This window comes from Nelumbo lutea, chromosome 6, assembly GCF_056320005.1.
Source record: "Nelumbo lutea isolate HS-2025 chromosome 6, American lotus-T2T, whole genome shotgun sequence".
NCBI lineage: Eukaryota > Viridiplantae > Streptophyta > Magnoliopsida > Proteales > Nelumbonaceae > Nelumbo > Nelumbo lutea.
Window position 1 is genome coordinate 34,395,025 of NC_142689.1, and position 24,119 is coordinate 34,419,143.

A 24,119-nucleotide genomic window follows, 5' to 3' on the forward strand; every position below is an offset into this window, starting at 1 on the left:
TGACCAGTGGTCTACTCTTTTCTAACTTTGCCCGTGTCGGAGAGGCGACCGGGTCTTAAGTAGTAATGTGGCCCGTAGGCTTGGCCTGTGAGGTGTCGAGCTATGATGGTGCTGCATCAGCTTCGTAATGCCGGTCACCTACTCCTACAAGAAGCTACTAGGAGCTCAACCTTCGGGGGCAGTACTACTAACTTTAGGTTGCCAGCTCACACGGGAGTCTTGGAAGGCTCGACCGGTAAGAGCGCCTATGTAGTCAATTGGCCGCCAACTCCCGCGGAAGCCATGAAGAGCTCATCTTTGTAGGGGGGACCTTGCGGAGATGACTGATGTGGCATTATCTGAATTGAAAGTAAGGTTGGTAGAGCTACTTAGTCCGTTAGCTCCCTACATAGTCTTTGAGTTCATAAAAAATGTAAACTATAAAGCGATAGCTTCAATTTCTAAAAAGTGAGGATTTAGCTTTTGTAGGATGAGAACTTAGCTTTTTGTAGTGTGTTCCCACAGACGACGCCAATTGATGTAACCATTTTCGGCCACGTACCAATGTTTTGTGATGTAAAATTTTTTGGCTAAGTACCTCGTCATTTGACCCGGTGGTGGCATGCCTTAGTGATGAGCTACTTGGTGGTGAACTGCCTACTGGCGAACTACTTGGTGGAGAACTGCCTGGGGATGAACTGCCTGGTGACGAACTGCCGGTGGCGAACTGTCTGGTGGCGAACTGCCTGGTGGCAAACTGCCTAGTGGTGAATTGCCTGGTAGTGAACTGCCTAGTGGCGAACTGCCTGGTGGCGAACTGCCCAGTGGAAAACTGCCTGGCGGAGAGCTACCTGGTGGCGAACTCCCTACTAGGCGGCCGGTGACTTAGAGAATGGTGGATCTCCCTGGTGCGGCGCAATCCGACTGCCCTCAGCATGAGGTGGTCTTCTTTCCTTTGTAGGCAGTGGGAGCTGAGGGACCTGCGAGAACTCCATCTTTTCCTCCTCTTTGTAGACGTCGGGAGCTGAGGGACCTGCGAGAATTGAATCAGAGGTCTCGGGGGTATTTTCCTGACGGGGGCTCTCCAACGCTTAAGTTAGCACTCTGATTGTAGAGAGCTTTGAAGATAATATGAGAGAGTTAGAGAGTAGGGGTTACTTCCCTTTTTTCATCCCCCTCCACTTTGGGGGGTGAGGTCTTTATATACCGGAGCCCTCGCGGGTTAGGTGGGTGAAAAGCCTCCAAACGGTAAGACTCGTCACATCCTGTCAGAACCGGGGTACAGTGGTGAACTCCTCGAGGTCGTCAGGCTGGAGCTTGTGTCAGGCGGCCAGGTCAGTGCCTGGGCCGGGTTGTTAGGGCGGCGCCTGCATCAGTCGTCGGGTCGGTGTCTGGGCCAGGTCATCAGGTTGGCGCCTGTGTCAGTCGGCGGGTCAGTGTCTAGGCCAAGTCGTCAAGCAGGAGATCTTCCTGCGATACACCAAACTACTCTTGTACCGAACTTCTTCTCTACAAGTGGCGAGCTGCCTATAGCGAGCTGTCTGGGGGCGAACTGCCTGGGAGCGAACTCCCTGGGGGCGAGCTGCCTATGGCGAGCTCTGCCGAACTGTTTGTGGCGAGCTCTGCCAAGCTACTTGGCTCTTTGGCAAGCTCCCTGGTGAGCTACCGAGCTCGTGGGGTATGTATGCCGCTGAGTTTATCTGTGGGCGTCTTATGGGCGGCTTGGCCGGATCATGTGCTAGGCTGGTCCAAGTTGCGCAGGCCACACGCCAGGCCAGGCGCAGGTCGCGCCAGGCTGGCCAAACTTGTGCCTGGGTGGGTCACCAACTTCGTAAGTTTGTTGGCTAGGTGTTTGCCTAGTTCTCACGAGGTGCCACGTGTCACAATTCCACTAGAGGGCCAAATCTGCCCTCATCACTTAGGAAACCCTAGAAGAAGAATGGAGCTTCGAACTCCAGCAAAGCGTCAAAAACCTAAAGAAGAACGGAGGAGCTTCGAATTTGATTTAAGGGCAAAATGGGCATTTCAACCCTTAATCATTTTTCAAAGAATAAGGTACACTTAGTCAATTAACTAAGGCATAAAAGAAATTTTATCCTTTTTTTTTGAAATTTTTATTTTTTTTATTTCATGTCATTTTTTAAACAACCAACTTTCCCAATAACCTAAATAATTTTTTCTTTTAAAATTTCTCCTAAACTACCTTCCACCACTATCCCCCATTTTCTCCAAAATTATATCTAATTCCTATTTATCTTCTAAATTATTTCCAATTCCTATTTATCCCCAAAATTATCTCTAGTTTAGTAAATAGTTTCTTTCTTAAATGATCTCTAATTCCTATTTATCCTCTCCCCTACTTTTTATCTATATCTATCTAAAGAAAGTTTGGATTAAAAATTTAAGAATTATTTAAATATTCTAACAAAATTATATAATAACTTTAAAACATTTAATAAAAACACAAAAATAACTTTATATTTTTACAAAATATATCACAAAATTATGTACTAACAATTTAAATAATGTTTTTTCTAGATTATCAATTTAAATGTTTTTCAAATATTTAATAATATGTAATAGCTTTAAATAAATAAAACTCAAAAACAAAAAATTTTAAATATTTTATAGATTATTTAAATATTTAAATAACTCAATATTTATCATAATTAGACGTTAAATAGTTAAAATAATGAAATTATATAATAAATTAAAAAACATCAAAGTAGAAAAATAATTATAACATAATATTGAAATTAATAATAATTTAATATATTATAAAATTAATAATAAATTTATGTAATAGTATAAATTATGATTTTATGGCTAATTAAATTTAATAAATATTTAATATTTTACATATTATTTAAGTATTTAAATAACTAAATATTTTAAATAACTAGATTTTAAATAGTTAAAATAAAGAAATGGTTATTGAAACCAACTAAGCTTTTGTGAAAACTGACCCACTCAAGTTGTATTGATTTGGGTCAATTTTTTTGTTTGGTTAGTTGGTTCAAAAGATTTAAACTTAAAAAATAAATTTAATTTTAAAAATTATAGTGCAATTATTAGAAAATAAATTTAAAAATTAGATTTTCGGTATAAAACATTTTAGAATAAGAAATATATGAATTTTTTCAATTTTTATATTAAAAATTTATATATAAAATATTAATATATATCCATGGTTAGGTCATTCGGTTTTGGTCGTTTACAAATGGCCAAAGTAAAACTGATCCAACTTAGTCGAATTAGAAAATTTTTGAACCAAAGCCGACCTAAATTACTGAAAAACCAACCAACTTGGGTAGAGTTGATCGAGTTGGTCAGTTTCATCAGTTTGATGAACAAACCTAACAAAAAATAATTATTGTTATTTTTGTATTAAAAAAATTATTAAAAGTAATATATAAAATATGAATAATTATTAATTATTTAAAATTTTGAAAATATAAAACAATTGTGCACTCTTATGAGTTTCTATTAGGGTCATTTACTAGAACGCACATTGTAGTTTTCATTTTACTAAAACATCCTATATATTTTATAACTTAATTTACTTAATCAACTTTTCATAAATGAGTGTTTGTTTTGCCATTAGGACCATGATTTTTTATTCCAAAAATAGTTTCAACATTTTTTTGTACATAAAACAAAATTGACCAAATATAGCCAATAGAGTAGTTGCTCGTGTCTTATTAAGGACAAAAATGATATTTTTATTTTTATTTTATTTTGATCAAATTTATTTAAATGAGCATTAGGGTCAATATTGTTATTTTCCACTGTCATCTAATGGAAGATTGATTAAATCCATTGCAAATTATAAGTGGTATTTTAGTAAAATGCTAACTATAGGGTAGATTTTAATAAATCTATGAAACTATAAGGGATATTTTAGTAAATGACAATTTCTATAATTTAGCTTTTGCTTAATAAATATCATGCTCCACCTGAAATGTGGGTGGGTCGAGCAGTTTAATCTAGTAGGTACTATTTATTTGAAAAGCGGTACTAATTCATAGTCATATAGGTATTTATCGTAAAATGTTTATTAAATAAATATTTGTTTCTGTTTGTATGAGAGCCAACCATTAAGAGAAGTTTTATTTTAATGTTTTCCTCAAAATCAATACATTTATTTATTGTCTTGCAATGATGTTTCATGTAATGATGTTGTCAAAAAACATCAATAGATGTTTTTCAACTGATTTTCTCATTATTAGTCTAGCCATGTTTTGGTGTTTTTCAACTAATTATCTACCATGTGATAAGTTAAGGGGGCCTTGGATTGCAAGTGTTCTTTAGTGTGGATATGAAATTGGTGGGTGTGGATCATCCACACCACACCCTCTGGTAGGGACCAATCTACACTACACTACAATCCATAATCGTTATGATCTGTGGATAAATTGTGTGGATTGGATTAGTTCACACCCATGGTGGTGTTTTGTAGGTGTGGTGTAGACTGGTCCATACCATACTTTTTTATTTCATGTATCTCATATACATTTTATGGGAGATCTACATAATAAATGTCTAATTTTTTGCATTTTATATGGTAAATAAATTGAAAAAATGCAGTAATATGTAAACAACAATTGCATTTTTTAAATAAAATATTAAAAAATTAATATTTAAATAATGAAAAAAGAGTTGAGAAGGAGAATCACCAGTGCCAGAATTAACATTAAAAAATATTATTTTATTGTTAAAATATTAAAAAATAAAATTAAAAAATTATTAAAATATTAAACAAAATGAGAGTAATTGCACCTAACGCAAGTGTGTTACACTGAAACTTTCTCACAAACTGTCCACACCATAATATGAACTATCATCAAGAAAATACTATGGACGATAAATTGGGGTGTGACCCATCCCTACCCACACTATTTTGTGAATAGGGACCATCCGCATATAACAAAATACTATATCTCACTGTAAACATGACTAAAACGGTCCCATCCAAGATATTTTATGTCCCAAAATTCAAGCCATTCTTTCGGTCAAGATCATTTCCAATAGAGATAGATGGATTGTCTCAATTGTAACCGGTCTTATCATTTGGTTCGGTCTGGTTTTAATAGTTTTATCTCCCGAGTCCTGTTGTGTTGTCCATTATTGTAATGAGTAAGCAACAAACAATAAAAGGGGGCATATTTATCGTTTCTAGTGATGGATTTTGGCCTCGGTGATCGGGAATCGGACCTTGAAGTTGTGGATTGACCGAATCAATCTGATGGGGGGCCCACTATACTCAGGTGGCAACAAAAGAATTACCACTTGGAACTTAGTAGAGCTTGCTAGAAGCCTATAGTTGCCACTTGGAACATGAGTAGAGTTTGGTAGAAGCCTATGGTTGCCACGTGTGCCATATATCTAGATTCTAGAAAATTAAAACTCATCAGTGAACGGGTGTCAGCATATGATTGAGCTAGAGAGATTCTAGGTCTGAAGCGGATAACCGTTTCCCATCGGCAATGCTCCATGGACCAGAGGCCCAGCTCTGCATGGCTCCCGTTCCAATACCGATGGTAAGTCTTCAGTTTTGTTAACATCTTAGTGAAGCCCTTGAGTGGATATTGTTTTATTGCTAAGGCTAGAAACTTAGAAAGACCCAAGGGTAAGAAGCTCAACAATTTGTATCTTCTTTTTATTAGTGTTATTGTTTATCTAAAACAAGGGTAAAATACAAAAATCTCTCATTATAAAAATCATTATTATAGTTTCATTTTAATAAACACTGATGATGAAGGAAGATTTGGCCCGACTTCGTAATTATGCAACACGTGGGAAATGCAATATCTCGGCACAACAGCACGCCTAAGGCGCGAGCATCAGAGGAACCAACGGTCCAAACTCCCTACCAGCAGCTCAAACTCACTAATGGGAATCTGAATTCTCCATTGGGCCCCAAGTCAAACCCGAACTGGCCTGCCCTATGGCAGTTCGGAACACACCCTGCAGAATTGGCCTGCCTTATAGCAGTCCGGGATACCCCTCACTGAACTGGCCTGCCTTATAACAGTTCGGGACATCTCACTAGATTACCCTGCCTTAGAGCAGTTTGGGACACACCTCACCGAACTCGTCTGCCTTATAGCAGTTCGGGACACACCTCACCGAACTGGCCTTCCTTATAGCAGTTCGGGACTCACCTCATCGAGCTGGCCTGCACTATGGCAATACAGGACATACCTTCGAACTCAAGACTTCACCTCGCTCACTACTCCAGAACTTCGCCTCGAGGACGCCAAACCGAACAAACCGTACCATGCCTGACACCGAGGAAGTTCGTACCCAAGGGCGGCGCACCTGACTGACTTGGGATCTGACGCTTGATGGCCGCACTTCAAACGGCCACCTGACACCACCATCTCCAGTTACAGATACGGCTCCGACAAGGAGCACTGGCAGTTTTGTCCCAGCAGAAAGGATGACACCTGAACTGGCAGAAGCAGAGATAATCACACCCGACCTGACAGAGGCCTCAGAGTGAATGCGCGAAGTGGTTATAAAAGGCCCCCTACCCCCAACAACAAGGTATGTGAACTTTGCGCCATCTGGTCTTTATTTTGCCTTTGAGAAAATACTAACTTGAGATTCGGAGTTATCTCACCGGGTTCCCCCTGGAGTTCCCTCATCTTCTCCATTTCAGGCTCCCCGTTGCTCCAGTCAAAGGCAAAATCGTTGACAGGTAAGACCAGTCGGATTGCGCTCCATCAATTGGTGTCGTCTGTGGGAACGCTTCTAAAAGCCTCCCTTTAAATCTCTCTTACCTACTCTTCCAAAAAACTCCAACACCCATGGCTTCCTCCAATAGTGCTAGATGTGGCACAGAAACGACTACCACTGGAGAGCAACTCCAAGTTCCCGTGGTGTGCATTGGGCAGTTCACCATCCCTCTTTCAGTGGATGAGATCCCCAATTTGAATGTGCCACAAGCAATGGCGCCCCTGAACCTTCCTTCGTTGAACACCCCTCTTCCACTCCCTATTGAAGCAAACTTCGTTGAACCAATTGTTGTCCCACTAGTGACCCGCCAGAACTAGCTGGACGACCTAATGCAATGCATGCGGGCAATGCAAGCCCAAATGCAACAATTCCAGCAGCACCAACTCCAGCAACACCAGATGCTACACCACCTCTCCCAACACCATTATCAGCAGCAGTTTCCTCAGCTACCCCTAAACCAGTCACTACTTCCCCCCGGTACCCTGTTTCAAAACCGGTTAAGGCCTCTCCTCAAGGTGGATGCCCTCACCGAGGAGAAGCTTCCCAACTCCACAACCCCCCAAATAGCCAAGCCTCATCCCCAGGCCGAAAGCAAAGAAAAATTACCCCTGCCTCGCAGCTCGCAGGTGGGTCGGGAACCTCACCTACAAAGTCACATCGGCGCTTCAAGCCCGAGTTTCCACTCACGGAGAACCAGTTCAGTGCCCTAGCAGCAAACCAACATTCTGGACCCATCGAGCTCGGCAACACGAAGGCTAGCAGCGCCAGCACCAGGCCCGCTCAAAGAAGGCGTCGGCGAAGTCGCCGAACTACTACCCGTGTCCTACCCGAGCTCAGAGGCAAGGAAGAGACGAGCTCGGATGAGGTAAAAACTATCCCAATTCTCTCAGTTCTTTCCCCCCTTTCATCAGAACTTCTGGCAATCCCCATGCCCAAAGACTTTAAACTTCCATCTCTGGACAAGTATGATGGGTCCTTTGACCCCAACAACCACGTTGACGCTTTCCAGTCACAAATGCACCTCACTAGGGCTAGTGAGTCATGCATGTGCGTGGCCTTCACCACCACCTTCAGGGGGGTGGCCCGCACCTAGTACCGGAACCTAGCTCCCTGGTCAATAAGAAGTTGGGCCCAGTTCGTGCAGATCTTCACCGCACATTTTGTTACCAGCAAGCGGTGCCCAAGAACCGAGGAAAGTATCTTCGGGGTAATCCAGAGGGAAGGAGAATCCATCTGGAGCTACATCAAGTAGTTTAACAAAACATGCTTGCGGATACCGCGATTAGACCCCGCAGTATAGCTCGCGGCGGCCAAAAGAGGGGTAACGCACAAGGAGTTCAAAAGGCACTTGGTGGCCAGCTAGCCAGCAACCGTGGTCGATTTCCTCAAGCTCGCGAACAAGCTCATGAGAACAGAGGAAGAAATCAACCAAAGAACTGAAGGCGGGGTCGAGAAAAGAAAAAGAGAATGTGAGCCCTCTAACCCAAGCGACAGAAGAAGCCAGGCCCGAGAGGCGAAGCCAAGCCAGCCATCCCGAGCTCCCTTAGCAGTTCGGACGGATTACATGCCGTTGAACACAAGGCAGACCGAGATCTTGATGACGATCAAGAATTCCCCCTACATAAAGTGGCCACCTCGCCTAAAGAGTAATCCAAACGAGAGAAATAAAAATCTATACTGTAGTTTTCATAAAGATCACGGTCATAGTACCGAACAATGTAATAATCTTTGGGATGAGATAGAGGGACTCATCCGTCGCGGATACTTGAGAAATTTTGTACATAATGACAATAATAATAAAGCAGGTCGGCAAGGGGAGCACGGAAAGGATGCCCCCGAGTCCAGCAGCAGACCAGCCGAAGCCTTGTAGCGACCTCCCCCAGAAGAGAGGCCAGTTCGGGGAACCATCCACGTGATAGTGGACGGTTCGGTGGTAGCAAGTTGCACTTCGGCAGCAGCACGGACGTTAGTTCGCGAGGCGGCCCGAGAAGAGCAGAACCCTCCAAAGAGACCGAAGACGGAAGAATCGATCTTCTTCACAAAAGACGACGTGCAAGGTGTTCACTGTCCCCACGATGACGTGCTCGTCATAAAACTAAGGATCAGCGACTTCGAAGTCCAGCGTGTACTTGTGGACTTAGGCAGTTCGGCGGACATCCTCTTCAAATCGGCGTTCGACCAACTACAGTTGCAGAGAAGTGACTTGAAGCCCGCACACACTCCTCTGGTGGGCTTCAGCGGAGAGGAAGTCAGGCCCCTAGGGAAGATAACAGTACCTGTGGAAATCGGCACATGGGCTTGTGCGGTAAGACTCAACCACGATTCCCTGGTGGTCGCGACCCCCTCCCCATACAACGCCATAATAGGACGGCCAATTACGCATATTATGCAGGCAGTGGTCTCCACCTACTATCTGGCAATGAAGTTCCCCACGGACTTCGATGTGGGGGTAGCACGGGGTGACCAACTTGAGTCCCGTAAATGTTATGTTGCCGCCCTTAAGGGAAAAACCAAGACAGGCAACGACCTCGAACTAGAGCGGCCTACGGAGCAGGGCGAGGAGCGAGCTTCGCCCATTGGAAACGGTCGCGATCCCGACCTCGGCTACAGATCCGGCACGAACGCTACAAATCGGTGCTTCCGTCAATGAACCTCTACGAACTGAGCTGGTGGGCTTCTTACTTCAAAATTTAGATATTTTTGCATGGTCTGCGGCGGATATGCCTGGTATTGACCCTGGCCTTATAACTCACAAATTTAACACTGACCCTGTAGTCATACCCATTAGACAGAAGAAATGCAACTTAGCCCTAGAGCGCTGGAGGGCGGTCGACAAAGAAGTCGAAAAGCTCCTCGCAGCGGACTTCATAAGGGAAGTTCATTACCCGAGCTAGGTAGCCAACCCAGTGCTGGTGAAAAAAGCAAACGACAAGTGGCGCATGTGCGTCGACTACACCAACCTGAACCGAACTTGTATGCGGCCCGGGTGGCACAAAATTGGAATATGCACTACGCTTTGAGTTCGCGGCATCCAACAATGAGGCAGAGCACGAGGCACTGATAGTTGGGCTGAACCTAGCGCAAAAGGTAAGAGCAAAACACGAAGTCATCTGCAGCGATTCCCAGCTCGTGGTCAACCAGGTTAAGGGCGAGTACGAAGCACGCGAGCTCTCCATGATTGCATACTTAGCGAAAGTAAAAGAGGCCCTGCTCAACTTCCAGTCACACTTCATCAGGCAATCCCGAGGTCAGAGAACACTGAGGTCGACGTTCTGTCCCGGTTAGCCAGCACGAGCCACAACACCATGAGAATCGTGTACATAGAGGACTTACCTCGGCCTAGCATTCTCGATGGGGCAGAGGAGGTCGCTCCCGTCCTTGAAGCAGAGCCGAGCTGGATTGACCCATTCGCGAGCTTCTTGCTAGATGGAACCCTCCCTGCAGACCGCAACGCAGCCAAGAGGGTGCAGCGCCAGGCAGCCAAATACGTCATAATAGACGAATGGTTGTACCAACGGTCCTACACACTCCCCTACTTGCGTTGCCTGTGACCTGCCGAACCCGAGCTCGTACTCTACGACACTCATGAAGGTCTGTGCAGCGGACACCTGGGGGGCAGAGCACTCGCCCAAAAAGCACTTCGACAAGGATACTACTAGCCAACGATGAAGGCAGAAGCCATCGAGCTCGTCAGAAAATGCGACAATATCCACCATCATCCTGCTTCCGACCTCAAATACCTCACCAGCCCATGGCCCTTTGCGCAATGGGGCATCGACCTCTTGTGGTCATTCCCACCAGCAACAGGTGGGAGAAAGTTCCTAGTAGTGGCAGTAAATTACTTCACAAAGTGGATAGAAGTTGAACCTCTGGCAACAGTTACAGCCCAAAACATACATAACTTCTTTTGGAAGAACATAGTATGTCGCTTTAGGCTACCTCGGGTACTGATCTCCGACAACGGCAAGCAGTTTGAGGATATCAAGTTCCAAGAATGGTGCCAAAATATAGGAATTCGTCAGAACTTCACATCAGTCACGCACCCGCAGGCAAACGGTTAGACAGAAGTAATGAACAGAGCCATCTTGCGCGAACTAAAAGCATGTCTAGACCGAGCTAAAGGGTTATGGGCGGACGAGCTACCAAGTGTTTTATGGGCTCATCGGACTACAGAAAAAACCACCACGGGAGAGACCCCCTTCAACCTCACCTACGGCACTGAAGCGGTAATCCCAACGAAAATCGAAGTACCTACACTGCAACTAAAAACATATGACGATCAAACAAACGGAGACGAGTTACGAACCAACCTCGATCTACTGGATGAGGAAAGAGACCTTGCGTACATCCGGACAGCGGCCTATCAGCAGCAGGTAGCTCGATACTACAATGCCAGAGTAAAAAAATGAAGCTTCTGAGTCGGCGACCTGGTTCTCCGTAAAATTATGGTGCCCGAACCCGGCGTGGGCAAACTTGGATCAAATTGGGAAGGGCCCTATACAGTAAAGAGAGCGCTCGGGGGGGGAGGGGGCATACGAGCTCAAAACCTTGGAAGGCAAACAAATACCCCAAGCATGGAACATCGTTAACTTAAGGCAATACTACCTATAGACCGCCAAGCGAAGTGGACGAAATCGCTACAAGAGCCTAAGGGATAGGATGCCGAGCTAACAAGAGGAACATCGACATAGGCAAGCAAAGAAAAGGGCATATTATCAGTTCGGAAAAATATCAATCAAAAGACTAAAGCGAAGCAGAGACAAGTATTAAACACCGAAATAGGTCACACGAGTGCAATAACCCGGGCAAGAAACAGATCGGGCATATTATCAGTTTGGGAAAAAGAACAACACTTAATCAAAAAGATTGTCTATTCAATTGCAAGAAAAGGAAGAGTACATTTAAAAAAATAAAAAAAAATTTACAAGCCCGAAGCTACTTCTTCCTCGTCAGAAGGCACTTCAACGACACCCGAAAGTCCTGCCTCACCCTCGGAATCTAGCTCGCCATCAGCAGCGTTGGCCATCTCCTGAGTTATATGCGAAGTGGATATGGCACTAATATCGAGATCGGGGTACGTGTTCTGGATCATCCATCGACTCAGTTTGAATCCCCTTATGTAAGAATCCACCATCAGGTCGTCAAAGCGCGGCAAGGCAATGTAGTCATCAATGGCCTTCTTCTTGGCATCTTCGATACCTTGGGAAAAGATCAGCGTTCTCTCCCTTATGTCCTCCTGAAGATATTCGACCTGATGCTGCAGGTCCAGTCTCAGGTCCGCCATATGCTTCACGACCACCCCCATGGCCTCGGCATCCCTCTGAGACATCGCCTACTTGGCCATAGCAGCGCGAGCAACCTCTTCGACAGCATGAGCGGCCGCCTCAACAGCTCAGGTATTCGCCTCGGCGGCACGAAAAGCCTCTTCGGCAGCTCGCGCCTGTCTCGAGATCCTCTCCACCTGGGCCGCTAAGGTGTGAATAGAAGAGTTCACCTACCAAAAGGAACAAGTGATTAATGACAACAAGAAGTATGAAAACAAAGAGGACCGACAAGAAATTTGACTCACCACCGTAGCATGAGTTACGGCACGATAGGCGATCTGGTTCAAGGGAAGATCAGTCCACACCGCGATCTCCTCAGGGAAAGTGGCCTCCCTACTCTTTTGAAGAGCGTAGTTCAGCGACAGCACACTCCTAAACTCCCCTTGAGCTCCTGAGCCCGAGGGCCCAGCTCGCATATGAGCGGACCTAGAGTAAGCAGGAGCACTAGAGTAGGCAGGAGCACCCGTGTGAGTGGTCTCGATGTAAGGGGCCCCTGCCGCTTCCTGCATTGAAGGAGCCACCTCGGGCTCCCTAGGCGGATCCTCCGATGTGTGGTCTGGAACTTGAGGCTTCTCATCCTGGGGCAGCTCGGTACGAGTTCGCTTGGCGACCCGCTTCCTCCTCTTCATGCCTTGGAACAGGTGCCCCTCACGAGTCCTCTCTGAGTCCATCACACCTGCAGAAAAGAGTTCGGCATCAGAAAAAACAAAGGAACAAAGCGAACAAGAAACCTCTGAGCAAGAAACCTACTCAAACTCAGGCCGATCGCAATAAGCTTGGCCTCCGTTAGGTACTGATGGCATTTTAACCCTTGTCGTGCCCATTGCCGGAGGCCCTTCACCATCTCTTTATCGAGAGTGACACCTAAATCAGGGGCAGCCTCCCCCCACCCGGTCTGAAAAGGCCACCCTTGTGCATTTCTCACCGGGAAGTAGTCCCGCTTCCACGCCGGGACCTTGTTGGGAAGTTCATGCAGAAGCTTAAAACCCGGGCAAGGAGACAGGTAATACGCCCGCCTTCCCCCAGGAAGAGAACCCTCTTGTTTCTTGAGCATTAAAATTGAGGAGAATATCTCCAAGTCTAAAGGGAAGCCCTGTTCGCAAAAAAGGGAGGCTGTCCCCACCAAGTTCCGAATAGAGTTCGGATGAATCTGGCCAACAGTAACGCCGAAGTGGTTTATGACATCGATGAGAAGGGGTGGAAAGGCAATCGCAGCCCCGCAGTGAGCTGCTCCCGAAATATCACGATCTCATTAGGACCATGTTCCCAAGGAAAGCTACCCGAAGGAATGAAATAGGCGTACCCCACAGGCAAATTGTAAGAGATAATAAGAGATTGGAGCCCCTCGGGCATCATGGTCGAAGGACCAAACCTATCTAGCATCCGACCTCGACGAGTGGTAGACGCCAAATTGCCCGAAGTGGCTCGGCCTACGGGTTCGAAGTCGTCCTCAAGTTCCACCTCAGGATCACTAAGGCCATCGGGGGATGAGACTCGGTTCGTAGAACCTATATCAGACCCACTTGAAGAATCATTTGAGCTATCCAAGTTAGACTTCGAGGAGAAAAGGTGGATTCAGGAAAGTACTCACCCGAAAAATGTTTTGAAGGCTCCGAAAACTGAAACAAGCAGGAAAACCTTGGAGGCGAATTAACAAGTCTAGACGCGAATTGAAAGGCCTGGATGCAAGCTTAAAAGTTGGACGCGAGCTCAAGAAGCAAATCGCAGAAGTGACAAATCGACTGGGGTCCCCTACTATTTATAGCCACAGTAACCAAGAACCAACAATGCAGATCAAAGCCAATCCGACAGCCTGCATTCGCGCTGACCGCATGTCCCCTGAGACCGAAATGTGATTGGCGCACGTCTTCCCGAAATTGACGAAACATCAGCGCACGTCTTTCTGAAATTGACGATGCGCCGGTGCACGTCTTTCTGAAACTGACAATGCGTCGGGCACGTCTTTCTATAACTGACAACTGCCAGCGCACGTCTCCTCGCCTTCCAAACGGCAGTGGCGTGCTTTTTTCAAAATCAAAAGACCCGTTGCCACGTCTCCCAGTGGCGCGCTTTTTTGAAATTTGAAATAAGCGCACGCCGCCACGTCTGTCAGCATTTGTAACCAGGTAGGCACGTCTCCTACCTTTTGGGACACTCCAAAAAACCGAAGAACCCTGACAATGCACCTCGCGCTATCAAGATCCGAAGTCCGAGACAAATCCACCTACCACCTCGCGAAATTCCCCGCGCCTGGGTAGGACCCTTGGCACGAGGAGTGGGGGGCAATTGATGAAGGAAGATTTGGCCCGACCTCGTAATTACGCAACACGTGGCAAAGGCAACAGCTCGGCACAACAGCACGCCTAAGGAGCGAGCACCAGAGGAACCAGCGGTCTGAACTCCCTATCAACAACCCGAACTCACTACTAGGAACTCGAACTCTCCCTTGGGCCCCAAGTCAAACCCGAACTGGCCTGCCTTATAGTAGTCCGGGACACCCCTCATCGAACTGGCCTGCCTTATAGCAGTTCGAGACACCTCACCGAACTACCCTGCCTTAGAGCAGTTCGGGACACACCTCACCGAATTGGCCTGCCTTATAGCAGTTCGGAACTCACCTCACCAAGCTGGCCTGCACTATGGCAATACAGGACATACCTCCGAACTCAAGACTTCACCTCGCTCACCACTCCAAAACTTCGCCTCCAGGATGCCAAACCGAACAAACCGTACCATGCCTGACACCGAGGAAGTTCGTATCCAGGGGTGGCGCACCTAACTGACTTGGGATCTGACGCTTGACAGCCGCACTTCAAATGGCCACCTGCCACCGCCACCTGACACCACCATCTCCAGTTACAGAGACGGCTCCGACAATGAGCAGTGGCGGTTCTGTCCCAGCAGAAAGGATGACACCCGAACTGGCAGAAGCAGAGATAATCATACCCGACCTGACAGAGGCCTCGAAGTGAGTGCCCGAAGTGGTTATAAAAGGCCCCCTACCCCCAACAACAAGGTATGTGAACTTTGCGTCATCTGGTCTTTATTTTGCCTTTGAGAGAATACTAACTTGAGCTTCGGAGTTATCTCACCGGGTTCCCCCCGGAGTTCCCTCATCTTCTCCGTTGTAGACTCCCCGTTGCTCCAGTCAGAGGCAAAATCGTTGACAGGTAAGACCGCCCGGATTGCGCTCCATCAAATACCTTTTATGAACTTTTGAGAAATCCAATTAAAACGTCTCTTCCTTCACTGTCCAAGATGCAAAACGTTAGATTGATGCACCGTTTTTTTCTAAATAACCATTCTACCCTTTTATAAATTATTTTGCATACAAAATTACTAAAATAACCATATTTTAACTCAACAAAAACCACTTTTAACAATCATTTCAGTAATTTTATATACAAAATTACTGAAATATATTTTTTTATTGAATTAAAATGGAATTATTTTAATAATTTTGTATGTAAAATAATTTATAAAAGGGTAGAATGGATATTTGAAAAAAAAAAAACTGATGCATCAATCTGACGTTTTTTGTTAAGACAACGAGAAAAGGAAGGTTTTTTTGAATTTCTCAAAAATTCAGGGGAAATCTTTGTTAAAATGAAATTATAGGAGAAGTTTTTATAATTGTCAAAAACTTCAGGAAAGATTTTTTTACCAAAAAAAAAATACAATGGTCTATGCGCTTTTGTAGTTTGAGTTTTATCTGCAGCCCACCTACCACTGCTTTTCTTTTGTTTTTTCACGCTCCTGAATTCTGACCGTGTTCATCGGTACTTTGTTTGCTTAGAATCGTACCTGAAAATTTTGACGGTACCAAATCAAGGAAGACATGGAAAATGAAGGAAAACCAGAATACGTTGGAGTGTGTGAGGATATACATGACGGATGTTTCCGGTGTCGACTCTTTCCACGTCATCTGATAGAATCGCATGCCGTTGCCGTTCACTTTTTATGTTGGAGACCAGAAAAACCAAATAATTAAATCGAATTATTCGGTTAATCTAAAAAAAATGGCGGTTAATTAAATCGATCAGTTATATATATATATATATATATATATATATATTATACATTTTTTTAATATACATCACATATTTTTTATATTTTCTATATAAATATATACACATATTATATTTATAATAATCTATTCATATATTTTAATATTATTTGTAATATAATATATTATAAATATAAAAAACTAATGAACTGAATCAATCAAAAGTTAAAACTGATCAATTCGTTAACTGGGGGTACTAGTTCAATTTCATTTAGGAGAATAAAAAGAACGATAAAACCAGTTCAGTTTGAAAAAATTATCTATAATTCGATTAATCAATCCATGAACACCCATACCCACAATAAGGATGTAACTGGATTCGGGCGCAACCTCAACCCAAACAAATCAGGATTTACTCGTGACAGAGGGCACCTCACATCGATCCCACTGCACATCTCACCATGTATTGACGTGAGAACATCTTCTCATGAATAATAATACCCAAGTATAGAAGATATTCTTTATGTACAGCCAAGATGTGTTTCTAACCGTTTGGTTGGGAGAGTTGAAATCCAATTGATGAAATAGCATTCTTCCATTTACAGGAAGAACCATGATCTTCTCCTATTTTAGGAATGATAATTCCACTTTTTTTTCCCATATGGACCAATTAATAGGCTATGGAAATAGATGAATCCTTTTCTAATTCCAATTCTAATTGTAAAGCAAACAGACCCTTAGTTCTAAGTTAGGTCATATTTGGTTTTGATTTAAGGGATAAGATTGCCAAATTGGAAATTGGAACACCAAGAAACAAAAAAAATAAAAAACACTAATTCAGGAAAGAAATGTCAACTAAATTAGTGAAAGAACAACATCTTGGAAACAAAGAATTGAGAAACTTATTCCTTTTTCAATTTTAATAGGTAGGTGGACATTCAATTTCGTAATTATGTTTCCTCTGTCTATAAATGAAACAATAGAAGGTCTATATCTATATTTATGCTATTATTAAATCTATACTATTATTAAAAGTTTGAATGAAAGTGTGTAACTTTTATTTGACTAAAATACCCCAATTTTTTGAATTTAGTGCATTTAATTGTAAGGCCAAAAATGTAATTTAAACAATTACTTTTCTTTTCATTCAAATCCTTCTAATTAAGTCTTATATTTCATGTATTAACTCGCATTAAATTCATTGAATCTTATTTTAATTAGAATACCCATATTTTTGAATTTGGTGACGAGTCAACAATTCAACCTTTTGGGCCAAATGTGTAAACCCTTGATTTTATAATTAAATAATAATAATAAATAATAAAGATGGAAGTACACAAAAGTTAAAAAAAATACAAAAAGAATTATATAAAACATTTGGATACATCTCTAATATCATATACTCATCACAATAAACAAAAATAAGTGTGATAAATAAGAATAAATTTTATAGACAGAGAAATATATAAAAAAAAAAGAAATTGTAGAAAAATTTAGAAACATATTATTTACTATCATTATTATCATCATAAAAAACTATAACGTGCAGAGCACAATTGGGTGAAGGGATCTCTTTGGAAATATATCAAAATATTCAAATATGAGATATTTAATCATTAAAAATTGGTCCTCATTTTATTTTTTATTCTTTATACTAATACCATTTTATTTAAGATTCACTAATTATCTAATAATTATATCTAATTTGAAATTTTAATTAATTTAAATAATTACATTAGGTTTAATTTGTATTAAAATCATTCTAATGATTCTTTTGCTTGAATTAGAAAATTGAATTATGAAAATTAATATGATCCATACATCCTTTGGAGTGGATTCTATTTTTATAGATAGCTTAATGTATAAAGTTATTACTTTTTTCATAAAGTAGAGTTAACTATTCTCACATTTTCTTAGAGTGGGTAGACACATGTTTGAGGAAGAAAACTTCTATTTGAGAGTGGAAAATATCCATTTCTTGGATATTGTTTCCTTAAAAAAATTAAAACACCTTATGTCTAAAGGAGAAACTATCTAGTGTGGAGACTTTCCTTTAATATACGTACCTATAGTGAATGACCCCATACTAAGTACAGGGAAAATTGTACCTATATATAATTTTGTTTAAGATTCCCTATTTATTTGGTATATTTAATTTTAAAAATTAATTAAATTAGTGTCTAGAAAGCCCCATGGTTTGCAATAAAACCATTTTATTTTTTATAAATCTATTAATTTTTAAATCCATTTATCATACTTTTGAATTATTTATTTATTTTTATTTTATAATTTAATGTTTATCTAATAAATTTCTATCATTTAATGAAGGAACATTAATAACCTAACTATTTGTCAAATAATTTAACAATGAAATAACAAATATTAAATTAATTAAGTGTTATAGATCTCTCTCTCTCTCTCTCTCTCTCTCTCGTTGGAGTCCGGACCTAAACACATTCCAACACCCTCACCTTCCAATATGATCTAACATTGTATATCTCATACATGGTGTGTACCAGTTTCCTTGATGTATAGTGTCAAATCATATTGGAAGGGTGCTGGAGTGCTAGTTTTCATGTTTAAGATGTGTTAAGAGAATAGTAAACTTGAATTCCATGTAATATAGTTGGGTCGGTTTTCTTAGGTTATGTTTGATATCACTGTTGCTTCTACTATAATCGTTTGTGGTGTATCATACAATTTTTTGAAAAATAGGCTACTAGTTACATAAAACATTCCACTTTTATTATTAAATGCAGTTATCATTGCCACTTCTTCATGAAACATCAAATTTGATGTTTCTATTACAAATGCTTAACACAAATCCAATGAATACCATTTTTCGTGAAGGTAGTTATTTGATATGATGTGATAAAACAATTTCTCAAAATTTTATATTGATAGCCAAACCTTAATAAATGGGTAGGGATAAATATTAATAAAGCTAGTTAGGTGTGGGTATGGTCGTATGGAGTTTATTTTCTCATGAATCATGAGGTGACTAATATTTAATAGGCAAGTAACAAGTTGACTCTCATATGATATGAAGTGGGTAAAAGAAACCCATTTTCTTCTTTTCTGCTTGTAACAGCTTGTACATGTCAATTGCCAATGCAACGATCACTGATAAATAGAGCAAATATTAAAGTCACCGGAAGATCTCTCTCTCTCTCTTAAAATGATCCTTTTGAATTGAGTTGCTTTGATATAATTCACCAATTCATCGTCTCAACTTTATCTCATGATCCTTTAAAATGATCATGTTCACCTTTTATAGATATTCACGATGGTAAAATAGTTAATGGGAGTGGGGGTGTTACCAATTGAAGCACTGAACCTTGCTGGAATCACTTAAGAAAGGTGAGCAAATAGATAAATAAAATGAGGGGTCAGTGTAATAGGGGAGGCTAGTCCAAATTGTAAAATAGCATCTATATGAATTTAATGCCTAAGTAATCTAAATGATTGAGACAATCAAAGTCAAAGCAGTTTAACTTCTATGAATGTATGTTAAATTCAGAATTTGTATTTTACAGAAAGCAATGTAAATCTGAATTCAAGGATAATGAAGGGAATCAATGTTTGACAGCAAGAGGTCAAGAAGATAAAGTAAAAAAGGAAACCATAAAAATAAGAAACTATGATAAGGTATTCAATTGATACAAATCAGCAATGGAGGTGGGATATAGATACAAGATGGAACAATTCGGTGTACTGTTATGAGTGAGGGCACACCTCTGGCTTACTCCTCCTTTTCAAACCATGAAAAAATTTTATTTGACCTCTTATTATTTTATTAGAGTGGGTGTAATTGTAAAAAATAAATAAATAAATTTCTTCATATACATATAAAACATTTTCAAATATGAGTAGGGGCAATTGCCCACACTGGCTTCTATACATCGATCCGCCGTTGTCCTAATAATAATGATAGAGAGAGATTTTGATAAAGAAAAAAGAAAGAAAAACTGTAAATTTGATCGAGGGAGGGAAAAGAGTAGTGAAGAAATTTGTTTGGAAAGGATCTACCCTTCTTGGTAGAACCTTAACGATTGTCAATTTGCTTTGATTTAATGCCCGTAGAAAAAGTTTTCGTGAGTTAAAGGAAACAAAGATTAATATGCAAGAAAGACCAAATATCTCTCTTTGTATTTAATATTTGGAAAGGGCCAATTGGCCAAATATCATTTAAAAATCGAAGACCCACCCTTTCTATTTAATTGAGTGTGGGTAAACACTTGTCTAAGCTAAAGAACTTCTCTTTGAGTGGGCCCCACATTCTCACAAATCACAATAGATAATTGTTATTAAGAGAGGAAGATAGGTGGGTTTGTAACTAAAAAACTTTTAAGAGTGGCTAAATTAAGAGTTTAATTTTCTTTTTGACAAAACGATTTTTTGAATGGGATGTAAAAACATAAGATGAACGACAGATCAGTGGGAAGAAGAATAGTAATTCTTACCGTTTTAGTGGATGAAAAAACAATGAGCAGTGGCGGCAACTAGGCGGAGCAGCGACGGTGGCAATTAGGAGGATCAATGGTGCTGGCAACAAAGGGACGACGAAGATGATAGACTGTAGGAGGATAAACTCCTTGGCATCGGTAACTAAACAGAGCAGCAGCGATGACCTGATCAAGCAGTGGCAGCAACAGGATGATGGAGTGTAAGAGGAGAAACTACTTAGCAACGATGAAACTGATTTTTGAGAGAAGCAGAAGAGGGACTCGATTGTGGGGGCAATTTTGAGATTTTAAGTTTTTACCTACTTACCCTCTATTCGGGAAACAAACTTACCCGAGTCTCGCAAGAGTATCATTTACCCGGGAAAATCAAACTTACCGCGAATCCTAAACATCTTTCAAATCCGAACACAGGTTGACCAGACTTTCCCCCCTTCACTTCATAAAAAACAAACACGCCCTAAGAGTAATAACTACTGACTTTCATTTGAAATTTCGAATGGATGTATGTTTGAGGCAAGTTTTAATGGGGCCCACTTGTAGCTTTTTATTGAGTTGAGGGTAAGTGAAAGGCATCCTATTTGAAGACATGCCTACTTTTAGAGGTCTTCTCTTTGAGATTGGAAATTTCTGTAGTCTTAGTTGGGGCTTTCACCCTATTTATCATTCTACTGAATGACCCCAAACTAAGTGGAGGGAAATTCACCCAATATATCATTCTATTTTTTATTTTATTTGATTATAATAACATTTTATCTAATAATTCTATTTAAATTTAATTTAAATATTTAAATAATAATTTAAATGTCTTTATAAGTCCTTTATATGAATTAGAAAATTAAATTACAAAAATCAATATGGGTCACATACCTTTAAGGAAGTGAGATTTTATTTTAGAGTGGAAAGTACCCACTTTTTGGAATTGTTTCTTGAGAAAATAGAATGCCGTGTATCTAAAGAATAAGCTTTGTAGCATGAGGGTTTTCTTTTAAGTATTGGAAAATCGCTTGCACCTATTAAGTTTGTTTTCCAGCATTTGTATTAAATCTTTAGTCATTTATTCATTTTTAAATTAAGCTAACTATTTAGTCGATTTTATAAATTTTTGTCATTTAATCATATTATTAATTATTTAGTCATTTAATTAATTATTTGTTCCACTTTAACTAATCACATTATTAATTTCTTTGGGTGTATTTTTATCAAGAAGTTGTCTAGTATTTGGGCAAGAATCAATTAATATGGTTGGATGATGTTGTAGATAAATTAATGGTGCTGAAAACTACTAATGGCACAATGATAGCAACAAAATTGTCCTGACTTAAAAATATCTGTTCATGTAGATTTGCAAAATGGCAGCCCGTTGTAGGGAGGATCATGGGTTCAGTTGGGCCTAATCCAAACATAGCACCTATGGCAATTGGCAAGGGGTTGACCCTACTACACATTGGGCCTAAAATATAAGCCTAACCCCACCCCTACATGGTCCCTGTATGGGTTTGGTTTTGAATGTTCTTGATAATGGTAGAATGTGAAAATCTAGAAACTCTTGCCAAGCTTGAACATGAGGCTCAAACTTCTTCAACAACCGCTAGGTAGACTCTTCCTTTCACCCAACTTTTGCTAAAGTAGACATATAGATGAGAAAAATAATTTCCAAAGAGGTTTTCTCAAGTGGCTTATTTTTTATTACCATACTGCTGGTACACCACGGTTTGGAGTTTGACTCCCATTTAAAAGTTATATGGTACATTAGGTGCTAGGGAGCAGTCATATTCTTCCTATTACGGCTGTTCATGGGTCGGATTGGGTCGGTTTATTGGTGTTTTTCCAATCGACATGACCTGGTCGGTTTACCAAGAAATGAAACCGAAATCGACCTAGTACTAAGTAAAACCAATCCAGTACTAAGTAAAACCGACCTGGTCGTTTTGAATCAGTTTGGATCAGTTTGGGTCAGTTTTGTGAATGATTCTCTATGTGAACGGTAAAGGATTCAAGTCTAACAAAACAAAGGCTGAATGTTTTATATATCAGAAATTTTACATATAATATGTATATTTCTGAAATAAAGCTGAAATATATATATTTCCACGAATATACATCTAAAATATATATTAAAACTGAAATATTTCATATATATATATAATATCTAAGCCGGTTTAGGTCGGTTCGGTTTCGATTTTCATACATGAAAACCGAAACCGAACCAAACTATCGGTTTATATTTTTTTTAACCCGAAACCGACCGATACTGAAGAAAAACCGACCAACTTGGGTTGGATCGGACCGATTTGGTCGGTTTGATCGGCTTGGGTCTTGTTATGAACAGCCCTACTTCCTACAAAAAAGTTGGGGACTTCCTCCTTACTGGGATGAGACACATGTCCTTGTAGTTAAGACTTCTTCTCAGCTAATAACTGTTTTTGGTGGATAAGTTCAAAAAAGATAAACCAAAAAACAAAATTTTGTTTTATAAGAAAATAATAATGATAATAATTAAAAAAGGTGATAATAGTGTGTGCATGCTAGTCTACATAGAACAAATACTCCATTGATCATGTGGTTATTCCCGTTGTCCTAAACCACTAGGTCCAACGTATCTCACTTGGTCATATTGGCCTGAGATATACTGACTGACAAATAGTCTTGTTGATCTCACGTGCCATTTAAAATTTCCCACCAATTAAATTAGGCTTGGTCAACGGTTCGGCACGCATTCAATTCATACTTTTTATGTATATCAAAAATATAATGATGTTGTAGTAGCATCAACCTAATATCTTTATCTTTGACAATTTGGATTTTTTATCACGATCGGTCTTGTAGTTGCATATTCAAACTTGAGATTTTCAGTAAATATTTGCCTTCTACTTTGTAAGAGATTGTTCTTCCTCCCAAGAGTAAAATATAATTAGTAGTGGCTTATCATAATATTCTATCAATTTCAATTCATTGCATTGGTAGGTTTATAATTTTTTGGCTGCTTGAATAAGTCTTAGTATCCCTTTAATCACTTCCAATACAATTCATTGCAATACTTTTGCATATTCTCAATTATATCAACATATCGTATATATCGCATCAACATTTCACTACTAGAGCATATGTATTTATTCTCATTTTCTCTAATTCCTTTTTCATTTTTTTTCCTTGCTTAATTTTTGTTCCTTTCTCAATTTGAATTCTTATCAGATTATATACTTTCAATCAAAATTTTCTTATAATTTTATCCAAGTGGGATTATTGTGAAAGAGATCTCCTTCAATTTTATAGGTTTTAGTGACTTTTTCATACTTTTATTGGTATTAGAGCCTATTTCAACTTCAAAGCTCGTTTGGCATGGTGAAGACTGAAGAGGAAACACAAAGCAACTAGATTTGTAGAAAAGAATTCTTCGGTTATTTTCTCCGCAAACTAGGTGCGATGCGTCTAATCATTTTATTCTTTTCCTTGGAATTTATGAATGAATTGCTCATTATTTTGGGTCGAATCACATTGCTTGAAATAATTAATTTATGTTCATAATGTGAAGAAAAAAAAAATCTAGATGGATGTTAACTAGAACAAGTAATACCTTTTGAATAGGCCAAAATGTTGCGAGCA